The sequence below is a fragment of the Triticum urartu genome, unplaced genomic scaffold, assembly GCF_056163025.1.
Source record: "Triticum urartu cultivar PI428250 unplaced genomic scaffold, HENAU_Tu73 scaffold576, whole genome shotgun sequence".
Lineage (NCBI taxonomy): Eukaryota > Viridiplantae > Streptophyta > Magnoliopsida > Poales > Poaceae > Triticum > Triticum urartu.
In genome coordinates, this window is record NW_028260760.1 from 25,778 (window position 1) to 37,197 (window position 11,420).

An 11,420-nucleotide genomic window follows, 5' to 3' on the forward strand; every position below is an offset into this window, starting at 1 on the left:
ATTGAAATGGTATTGACGAATAACAAATAAACATACTAGTGTTTATTAGTGTCGCATAAAACCCGAAATGGGGCGTGGCCAAGTGGTAAGGCAGCGGGTTTTGGTCCCGTTACTCGGAGGTTCGAATCCTTCCGTCCCAGATTGTTTCTGATGAAACAAACGGTGAAATCATATAGTATTCCGTACGAGACAAAAGTTTATTAAAGAGAATAATGATATCTTATTCTTTCTCAGAAAACATAATAAAGTCTTAAGTCCAGTCAAATTGACTATCTTTATTTTCATGAAAAAATGGGATCTATCAAGCACATTCAGGATATGCCTCTACTATAAAATCACTTAGTCATATTTTTTTCTTCCTTTTGGTATTCGAGTTGAAGAAGTACGAGAATTCTATAACTACCAAAAACTTTCAATCTTTTCATTGGAATAGTTTATTTAGTTATTATAGTTAATTGTTTTTGGTACTGAAAAAATATATTACTACTAGAATTCTAATTCTAGTAATTAAATTAATTAAACTTTTTTGGAGGTTGATAGTTTATTTATTGAGGAAGAGTCAATCCTTCTTTTCTCACTTCAAGATTGATCATCTCGAGCCATCCGTTGAGGGTGGAAATTTAAGAATAAATAAGTTTTAAGCAAACTTGTTTAGTCGTCTTTTTCAAACTATGTTTCATTCATATGATAGAATTTTAATATGGGTTTAAATAAATTGGATCTTGGCGGAGGCTTCCCGGATAAATACTTACTTTCTTTTATCCATATTGCTCCATAGATAGCAAGTTTTAATTAGTATAAAAAAACTAAACCAATGACTATTCATGATTCCATCCATATTGGATCAATTCTCTATACCACTTTGCAATGAAAAGAGGAATGTTTGTTATGGTAAAACTTCGTTTAAAACGATGTGGTAGAAAGCAACGTGCGACTTGAAGGACATGATCGATTGTGGATTTTGCTATCCATCATTTTCCATAGTAATGAAAATGCTCTTGGCTCGACATAGCCTGTTCTATTCGTTCCGAACCAAATTTGCGCTGGGTTTAAGTAACATAGTACACGATGGAGCTCGAGAGGACAGAATTTTTTTTATCAAGGGAAAGAATCTAGGGTTAGTGAAAACTAATAAATTAGGCCAACTTTGTCAGTCTATCCTTAATATAGAAATAAATCGAAAGGTTAAAATAAGAAGAAAGTCCAATAAAAGTATATCAGAATCAATCCCTCTTATTAGATTTCTATAGAAGAGATAAATGCTTTATCGAAGGAAATAAGAAAAAAGGGTATGTTGCTACTCTTTTGAAAGAAAAAAATAGGAATTCCCGAAGTAATGTCTAAACCCAAGGATTTCACAAATCAAAGATAAAGGATTCCAGAACAAGTAAACACAATTTTCAATTGTCTCAACAACAGAGTTGGATTAGAATAAGGAATAAAAGTCAATTCGTTCGAAATGAGACAAAGAAAAGAGTTTAAAGACGACTCAAAAATTTTGGAAGGATTTTGCCTTCGAAGTTTGTCAGGCAAAATTAGCCCACTTGAGTCATGAGTATAAATGAAATTTGTTTTTTCTGTAAGGAAATTAATGCACGTCATAGTCTAATTTCTATTATTATCGACAGAAATTCGAATCATTTTCTCGAGCCGTATGAGGAGAAAACCTCATATACGTTTCTAGGGGGGGGCGTTGTTTATCTACATCTATCCCAATAAGCTGTCTATCGAATCGTTGCAATTGATGTTCGATCTCGAAGAGAAGGAAGAGATCTTCAAAAAGTAGGTTTTTATGATCCGATAAAGAATCAAACTTGTTTAAATGTTCCAGCTATTCTCTATTTCCTTGAAAAGGGTGCTCAACCAACAAGAACTGTTTATGATATTTTAAGGAAGGCAGAATTCTTTAAAGAAAAAGAAAGAACTTTGAGTTAATTGAAGAACTAAATGAATCAAAAAATAGGATAGGAGAAGATTATTAGTATTCCTAGTTGTCTAATTATTTAGACACAATTTACCTCTTTTTTAATCCTATTTGGATTTATATTATATCGTGCCAATCCAACATAAGCCCCTATTTTATTTACTTTTTCTATCTAATTTGTTTTCTTACCATTGTATTTCCATTGACAAAGGTCTATTGAACAAATAGAATTTGTAGATAGATGGGTCTCTTTATCCTCACTCCATATTCAATTTTTCCGCCTACACTTCGCTCAAATGATAAGGGTGTTCCTCTTGCATGTATTCTCATACAATATAATATATATTTTTTATAATATATATTTTTTGTTAATAAAAATCGCTAAAAATAAGGAGAATTTGGCCATCGTGATTAGGGTCGCTCTTTTTTTAACTTTACTTTAGTGGAATTTCACCGGACCTGTTCGTTTTGGCATTTGAGTGTTTTTCATGGTCGATAAAAAAAATCTTTTGATGTCTTGCTAGTTCAATGTTTTGACAGAAGCGCGCGGTGTAATTCCATTGATTTTTGGATTTCGATCGTATCTAAGATCCTTTTTTTATCTGGGTTGCTAACTCAATGGTAGAGTACTCGGCTTTTAAGTGCGACTATGATCTTTTACACATTTGGATGAAACAACAAATTCGTCCAGACTCTTGGTAGAGTCTAGAAGACCACGACTGATCCTCAAAGGTAATGAATGGAAAAAATAGCATGTCGTAATAAAATCAATCTTTTTTGAATGGAATCCAAAATTACGATTTTCTGGGTCTAATGAATAAATGGATAGAGCCTGGCTCCAATTCTGGTAAAATAAAAAGCAACGAGCTGAACTTCCTAATTGGAATGATTCCCCGCTCTAATTAGACGTTAAAAATAGATTAGTGCCGGATGCGGGGAAAGGTTGGGTTTTCCTATGAGTGGACCCTTTATTTTTTCTTTTTTTTTTTAGAAATCCTAATTATTCTTGATTATGGATTGAATAAGGGATGTTATGGATTGAATGTGTAAAAGAAGCAGTATATTGATAAAGAGGCTGTATTCCAAAGTCAAAAGAGCGATTGGCCTGCAAAAATAAAAAACTTGTTCTGTTCTTTTTTTTTAATTAGAACAAACATAAACTAATTGGGTAGAAAAGGAGCAGAAAAAGATCTGTGGATTAGACTCCCTTTCTTTCCAGGGTTTGTATTAAAAATGCAACACCCTGTTCTGACCATATTGCACTATGTATCATCATTCGATAAACCGAGAAATGCTTCTTCTCTCTGATTCAAGTAGAAATACAAATGGAAAAATTCGAAGGGTATTCAGAAAAACATAAATCTCGTCAACAATACTTTGTCTACCCACTTCTCTTTCAGGAATATATTTATGCATTTGCCCACCATTATGGATTAAATGGTTCTGAACCTGTGGAAATAGTTGTTAGTTGTAATAACAAGAAATTTAGTTCACTACTTGTGAAACGTTTAATTATTCGAATGTATCAGCAGAATTTTTTGGATAACTCGGTTAATCATCCTAACCAAGATCGATTATTGGATTACAAAAATTATTTTTATTCTGAGTTTTATTCTCAGATTCTATCTGAAGGGTTTGCGATCGTTGTGGAAATCCCATTCTCGCTACGGGAATTTTTTTGTCTGAAAGAAAAAGAAATACCAAAGTTTCAGAATTTACGCTCTATTCATTCAATATTTCCCTTTTTAGAAGACAAATTTTTGCATTTGGATTATCTATCACATATAGAAATACCCTATCCTATCCATTTGGAAATCCTGGTTCAACTCCTTCAATACCGTATCCAAGATGTTCCATCTTTGCATTTATTGCGATTCTTTCTCAACTATTATTCGAATTGGAATAGTTTTATTACTTCAATGAAATCCATTTTTTTTTTTCAAAAAGAAAATAAAAGACTATTTCAATTCCTATATAACTCTTATGTATCAGAATATGAATTTTTTTTGTTGTTTCTTCGTAAACAATCTTCTTGCTTACCATTAGCATCTTCTGGAACTTTTCTGGAACGAATCCACTTTTCTAGGAAGATGGAACATTTTGGGATAATGTACCCTGGTTTTTCTCGGAAAACCCTATGGTTCTTTATGGATCCTCTTATGCATTATGTTCGATATCAAGGAAAGGCAATTCTTGCATCAAAAGGCACTTTTTTTTTGAAGAAGAAATGGAAATGCTACCTTATCAATTTCTGGCAATATTATTTCTGTTTTTGGACTCAGCCGCGAAGAATCCATATAAACCAATTAGCAAACTCTTGCTTCGATTTTATGGGGTACCTTTCAAGTGTACAAAAAAGTTCTTTGTTAGTAAGGAATCAAATGCTGGAGAATTCATTTCTAATAGATACTCGAATGAAAAAATTCGATACCATAGTCCCCGCTACTCTCCTCATAGGATACTTATCAAAAGCTCAATTTTGTACTGGATCGGGGCATCCTATTAGTAAACCCATTTGGACAGATTTATCAGATTGGGATATTCTTGATCGATTTGGTCGGATATGTAGAAATCTTTTTCATTATCATAGTGGATCTTCGAAAAAACGGACTTTGTATCGACTAAAGTATATACTTCGACTTTCATGTGCTAGAACTTTAGCTCGTAAACATAAAAGCACGGTACGAACTTTTATGCAACGATTGGGTTCGGCATTTTTAGAAGAATTTTTTATGGAAGAAGAGCAAGTTTTTTCTTTGATGTTCACCAAAACAACTCTTTTTTCTTTCTGTGGATCACACACTGAGCGTATTTGGTATTTGGATATTATACGTATCAATGACCTGGTCAACCCTCTTAATTAATCATTAGACGAAATTAAGAAACAGGAAAGGGTTGATAAATGATCAAGAAAAAACTTTTCTATTTTTCATTCTGAAATGTTCTTTTTATTATAATAAAGAGTAGGTGAATCAACTTACTAATTAAAAAAATTAGTAGAACTTCCTCTTTGGAATAGAAATTGGCTATTTCTACATAGGGAAAGTCGTGTGCAATGAAAAATGCAAGCACGATTTGGGGAGGGATTTTTCTCTATTGTAACAAGGAAGAATTATCTACTCCATCCGACTAGTTCCGGGTTCGAGTCCCGGGCAACCCATATAGAAAAGACCCATCAAAGTTTTTCACTTTGACTCACTTCATTTACAAATACAAAATTATTGGTTTGGTTAATTTAGTTATATGGATAGCTAATCTTTGGGCTGACTTGGTTGACATTGGTATATAGTCTATGTTATACTGTTAAATAACAAGCCTTCTATTATCTATATTCTAGTTAATACGTGTGCTTGGGAGTCCTTGCAATTTGAATAAACCAAGATCTTACCATGACTGCAATTTTAGAGAGACGCGAAAGTACAAGCCTGTGGGGTCGCTTCTGCAACTGGATAACTAGCACTGAAAATCGTCTTTACATCGGATGGTTCGGTGTTTTGATGATCCCTACCTTATTGACCGCAACTTCTGTATTTATTATCGCCTTCATCGCTGCCCCTCCAGTAGATATTGATGGTATTCGTGAGCCTGTTTCTGGTTCTTTACTTTATGGAAACAATATTATCTCTGGTGCTATTATCCCTACTTCTGCGGCGATCGGATTGCACTTTTACCCAATTTGGGAAGCTGCATCTGTTGATGAGTGGTTATACAATGGTGGTCCTTATGAGCTAATTGTTCTACACTTCTTACTTGGTGTAGCTTGTTATATGGGTCGTGAGTGGGAACTTAGTTTCCGTCTGGGTATGCGTCCTTGGATTGCTGTTGCATATTCAGCTCCTGTTGCAGCTGCTACTGCTGTTTTCTTGATTTACCCTATTGGTCAAGGAAGCTTTTCTGATGGTATGCCTTTAGGAATCTCTGGTACTTTCAACTTTATGATTGTATTCCAGGCAGAGCACAACATCCTTATGCATCCATTCCACATGTTAGGTGTAGCTGGTGTATTCGGCGGTTCCCTATTCAGTGCTATGCATGGTTCCTTGGTAACCTCTAGTTTGATCAGGGAAACTACTGAAAATGAATCCGCTAATGAGGGTTACAAATTTGGTCAAGAGGAAGAAACTTATAATATTGTGGCTGCTCATGGTTATTTTGGCCGATTAATCTTCCAATATGCTAGTTTCAACAACTCTCGTTCTTTACACTTCTTCTTGGCTGCTTGGCCTGTAGTAGGAATCTGGTTCACTGCTTTAGGTATTAGTACTATGGCTTTCAACCTAAATGGTTTCAATTTCAACCAATCTGTAGTTGATAGTCAAGGTCGCGTTATTAATACTTGGGCTGATATCATCAACCGTGCTAACCTTGGTATGGAAGTAATGCACGAACGTAATGCTCACAACTTCCCTCTAGACTTAGCTGCTGTTGAAGTTCCATCTATTAATGGATAAGGTTTTTCTGCTAACATATAAGAATTTTTGAAGACAGAAATACCCAATATCTTGTTCTAGCAAGATATTGGGTATTTCTGTCTTTATTTTGAATCTTTTTTTCTTCTTAATCTTTCTATTCAGAATTCAGTTAACGACGAGATTTAGTATCCTTTCTTGCATTTTCATAACTCGTGAAATGCCGAGTAGGCACGAATTCCCCCAATTTGCGACCTACCATAGGATTTGTTATGTAAATAGGTATATGTTCCTTTCCATTATGAATCGCGATTGTATGGCCAACCATTGTGGGTAGAATGCTAGATGCCCGGGACCACGTTACTATTGTTTCTTTCTCCTCCTTCATATTGACCTTTTCTATCTTTGCCAATAAATGATGAGCTACAAAAGGATTCGTTTTTTTTCGTGTCACAGCTGATTACTCCTTTTTTCCTTTTTAAAGAGTGGCATTCTATGTCCAATATCTCGATCGAAGTACGGAGGTCAGAATAAATAGAATAATGATCAATGGAAAAAAGAAAAAAATCCTTTAGCTGGATAAGGGGCGGATGTAGCCAAGTGGATCAAGGCAGTGGATTGTGAATCCACCATGCGCGGGTTCAATTCCCGTCGTTCGCCCATCGCATTATTGCAAATTCCAAAAATGCAATTTTCCATATTCCTAGTTACGTATTTACTTACGGCGACGAAGAATAAAACTATCGCTATATTTTTTCCTTTTCCTAGTTCTTCTTCCAAGCGCAGGATAACCCCAAGGGGTTGTGGGTTTTTTTCTACCAATGGGAGCTTTCCCTTCACCGCCCCCATGGGGGTGGTCCACAGGGTTCATAACTACCCCTCTTACTACGGGGCGTTTACCTAGCCAACACTTAGATCCGGCTCTACCCAAACTTTTTTGGTTCACCCCAACATTACCCACTTGTCCGACTGTTGCTAAGCAGTTTTGGGATACTAAACGGACCTCCCCAGATGGTAATCTTAAAGTGGCCGATTTACCCTCTTTTGCAATGAGTTTCGCTACAGCACCTGCTGCTCTAGCTAATTGCCCACCCCTTCCACGTGTGATTTCTATGTTATGCATGGCCGTGCCTAAGGGCATATCGGTTGAAGTAGATTCTTCTTTTCTCTCAAAAAACCCCTTCCCAAACTGTACAAGCTTCTTCCAAAGCATACGGCTTTCTAGATGTATATGACGATCTCTAGACAGATGGATCTTATATGAATCATATGATGAAGTACCACATGAGTGGATATATAGGAAAGGAATCCAAATCTGCCGAATCGCTCATGTTATGATCTTCTACATCCTAGGTCTCTGCGTTCCGTCATCTGGCTTATGTTCTTCATGTAGCATTCAGATCGAATGACTCTATGAAATTACGTCGATACTTCCACATATTATGGGTAACGTAGGAGACATCCCTATTTTCCCCCGGGGGTCTTAATTACCACTGCTTAGCTTTCAATTTGCCTCTGACCATCAAATTAAATGTGAATAACCCGTCCTCCTCTCTTTGAAACAAGGGGCGCTTCCGGTTCTGTGCGTGCTTCAAACAATTTTGTCTTCTCCATATTACCATATCTCTAGAGCCAATAATTTTCTATGAGGAACTACTGAACTCAATCACTTGCTGCCGTTACTCAACAGTTTTCTGTTGAGGTCTATCCCGTAGAGGTAGTCAAATTGGATCAGTGATCGATTTCTAGGTTTCGTCGTAAACCTAATTGGTTACTTCCAATTACGTAAATCAATAGTTCAAACCGCACTCAAAGGTAGGGCATTTCCCATTGATATAGGAACTTTTGTACCAGAAACAATAGTATCTCCAATTATAGCCCCTCTGGGATGTAAAATATATCTCTTCTCACCATCCCCATAGTGTATGAGACAAATGTATGCATTTCGATTAGGGTCGTATTCTATGGTTACGATTCTACCAGATATGTCTTTTTGATTCCGTCGAAAATCTATTTTACGGTATAGGCGCTTATGACCTCCCCCTCTATGCCTTGCGGTAATGATTCCTCTGGAATTACGACCTTTACCACAACGGTGCCGTCCATGGATCAAATTATTTCGTGGATTGGATTTCACTTGCCTGTCTACGGTTCCCTTGCGTGTGCTCGGGATAGGTGTTTTGTATAAATGTTTCGCCGTATTATTAAGTATTCTCCTTTAGTTTTTTTCTCTATCTAGAAGTGGAATAGAATAACCCGGTTGAAGGGTAATGATCATACGTCTGTAATGCATTGTATGGCCCAGAATAGGTCCTATTCTTCTACCTTTTCCAGGTAGTCGATGGCTATTCACAGCTACCACCTTAACACCAAAGAAGAGTTCGACCCAATGCTTTATTTCTGTCTTAGTGAATCCCGATTCGACATTAAAAGTATATTGATTCTTTCCCAATAAACGAAGACTTTTTTCTGTAAATACTGCGTATTTGATTCCATCCATAAATCGACTTTCCCTCCTATGCTCTGAGTTCCAGTATCGATAAGAATTCGAGTTCTTATTGTTCTTATGTTATGGTATGAATATACCATACCAATTCGTTATGTATGGATGATGGATGAGATTCCATGGATAGAGAGCCAGTTCCAATAGACTTATGGAATGTTCCCGTTCGTGTGCATCCAGCAGGAATTGAACCCGCAAATTTACCAATTATGAGTTGGGCGCTTTAACCATTCAGCCATGGATGCTTAACAGGGATCATCGTACATCGTAAATAACCAATTTTCATATAGAAAGACATATCATAGAAAAATGAAATCGAAAATATTCCGAGATGGCAAATATTCGGAGATGACTATGAAAACACCTCTCTGGATCCTCGAATTGAAAGAGAGATTGAGAGGGATCAAGAATCCTAATTCTCGCTATTTGGAATGGATCCAATTCTATTGAGTCTGACTCATAGTGATCATTTCTCTTTAGCAAAGAATGACCTTGGTTATCAAAGGATTGAACAACCGGGATCCATTTACTTATGATACCTAGTTGGCATTGATAACAAGGATCTAATGAATTATGAGTTTAATAGATCCTCTTTAGCAGAAAGACGTATATTCCTTGCTCATTATCAGACAATCACTTATTCCCAAACCTCGTGTGGGACTAATCGTTTTCATTTACCATCTCATGGAAAACCCTTTTCGTTCCGCTTAGCCCTATCGGGTATTTTAGTGATAGGTTCTGTAGGAACTGGACGATCCTATTTGGTCAAATACCTAACGAAAAATTACGATTTTCCTTTCATTAAGGTACGAGGGCTTCTTATTCCACAAGAACGAAAGCACCTTTTCATTCTTTCATATACTAGGGGTTTTTACTTGGAAAAGACAATGTTCCATACTAAAGGATTCGGGTCCATAACCACGAGTTCCAGTGCACTAGATCTTGTAGCACTTAGCAACGAAGCCCTATCCATTAGTATTCCACATAAGAAATCCATTCTAGAAAAAAATACAATTAGATTAGCTCTTCATAGACAAACTTGGGGTTTGCGAGCCAAGGTAAGATCGGCTCGGGATCATGGGACCCCTTTTCTATCAGATAGGAGGGGCTCTTGTACAAAATAGACTTACTAAGTAATAACCCCATAGAATCTATCTATATAAAGATAAAGAGGCAATCGTGTCAGGAAGCGGGTTTTTCTTTGGCCAAAAGGTACTTCGAACTTGGAACGAGCATGAAGAGATTAACGAGACTTCTTTCTCTTTTGAGTTTTTCTGGCGGACCTGCCGCGCAAGATCTTTGGTCTTCCCCTGGAACCGATGAAAAAAAAGTGGATCGCTTCTTATGTACTCGCTCAGAATGATTCTTCTCTATCTATAGTTCATGGCCTATTAGAAGTAGAAGGTGCTCTGGTGCAATCCTTACCGACAGAAAAAGATTGCAGTCAGGTTGATAATAGTCGAGTGACATTACTTCGTCGGTCCGAACTAAGGAATCTGTTAGAAATGTTTTGAAATGGATATTGTTCTCTCTTTGATCAGGGATTGCTATATGAAAAGAAGTGGAGTTTGAAAAAGGGAACGGAATGCTCAAACCGGAACTGCTAGAGGAACGAATTTTCAATAGCATAACTTGGGCTCCTAGAATATGGGCGCCCTTGGGACAATCTATTTGATTGCAGGGTTTTGTTCCGAAGCAAAGATATCCGCGGAGGCCGGTTCGTTCGTCCTATTCTGATATTCAGGACCAAGAGGTACTGGATTCTCTTTCGGATAGGCCCTGAAAGGAGAAGAAAGGCTGAAATGCCAACGGACCTCTGTCTATTCTCTAATTCACCCGATCCGATAGTACCCGTTTTTGGAACGTCCAGTGCCAAAGTCACTGAATGGGTAAGTCACCAATCCAATCCCTTTGACAAATCGGATGTCATATTAGATATCATATTCTATATATATAGAAATATCATAGATAGAATAGACATATAGAATTTTTGGTCGGCAAATTCGAAGGAATCATTGAGTGAAAAAGGAGCAAAGAATGACAAAAGACGAGACTCTACTAGTCTTCACTCTTGTGGTTTCCCTCTTCCTCGGTTTCTGTTTTCTTATTCGGGATCTTGCTTTTCATGGTTCTCATCTCTGCAACTCGCGATTTTCGCGAGAGAACCAAATCCAAGTTGGTGAAGATCATGATTTGGGCTGGCACGGGGATCGTTTGATCGATTTCCTTGATTTGATCGCTACTTAATGGGCGTGCGCTCAAAGGATACAAACAGGGATTCGCAAACAAAAAGGGGAATTCGTAGTCACTTTTTCCTGTCGCGTAAAAAAAAAGTCTTTACGCGAGAGCAATAGAGGTTGGGATACATCTATCTCTTCTGAGCAACCTCTTTTGGATTCTTAAGACCACCCTTGCAGTAGGATACCATCTGCTTTGGGTTCTTTATTATCTCCTTCGAGGGATTTTAGGATCGTTCAGGCTATATATATTTAGTCTATTTTGGCTTTTACTGTCTACTTTTCTCAGGGAGATGGTTAAGGACCTCAGAAGATAGAGGAGAGCGCCAGGCCCAGATTTCCGGAAT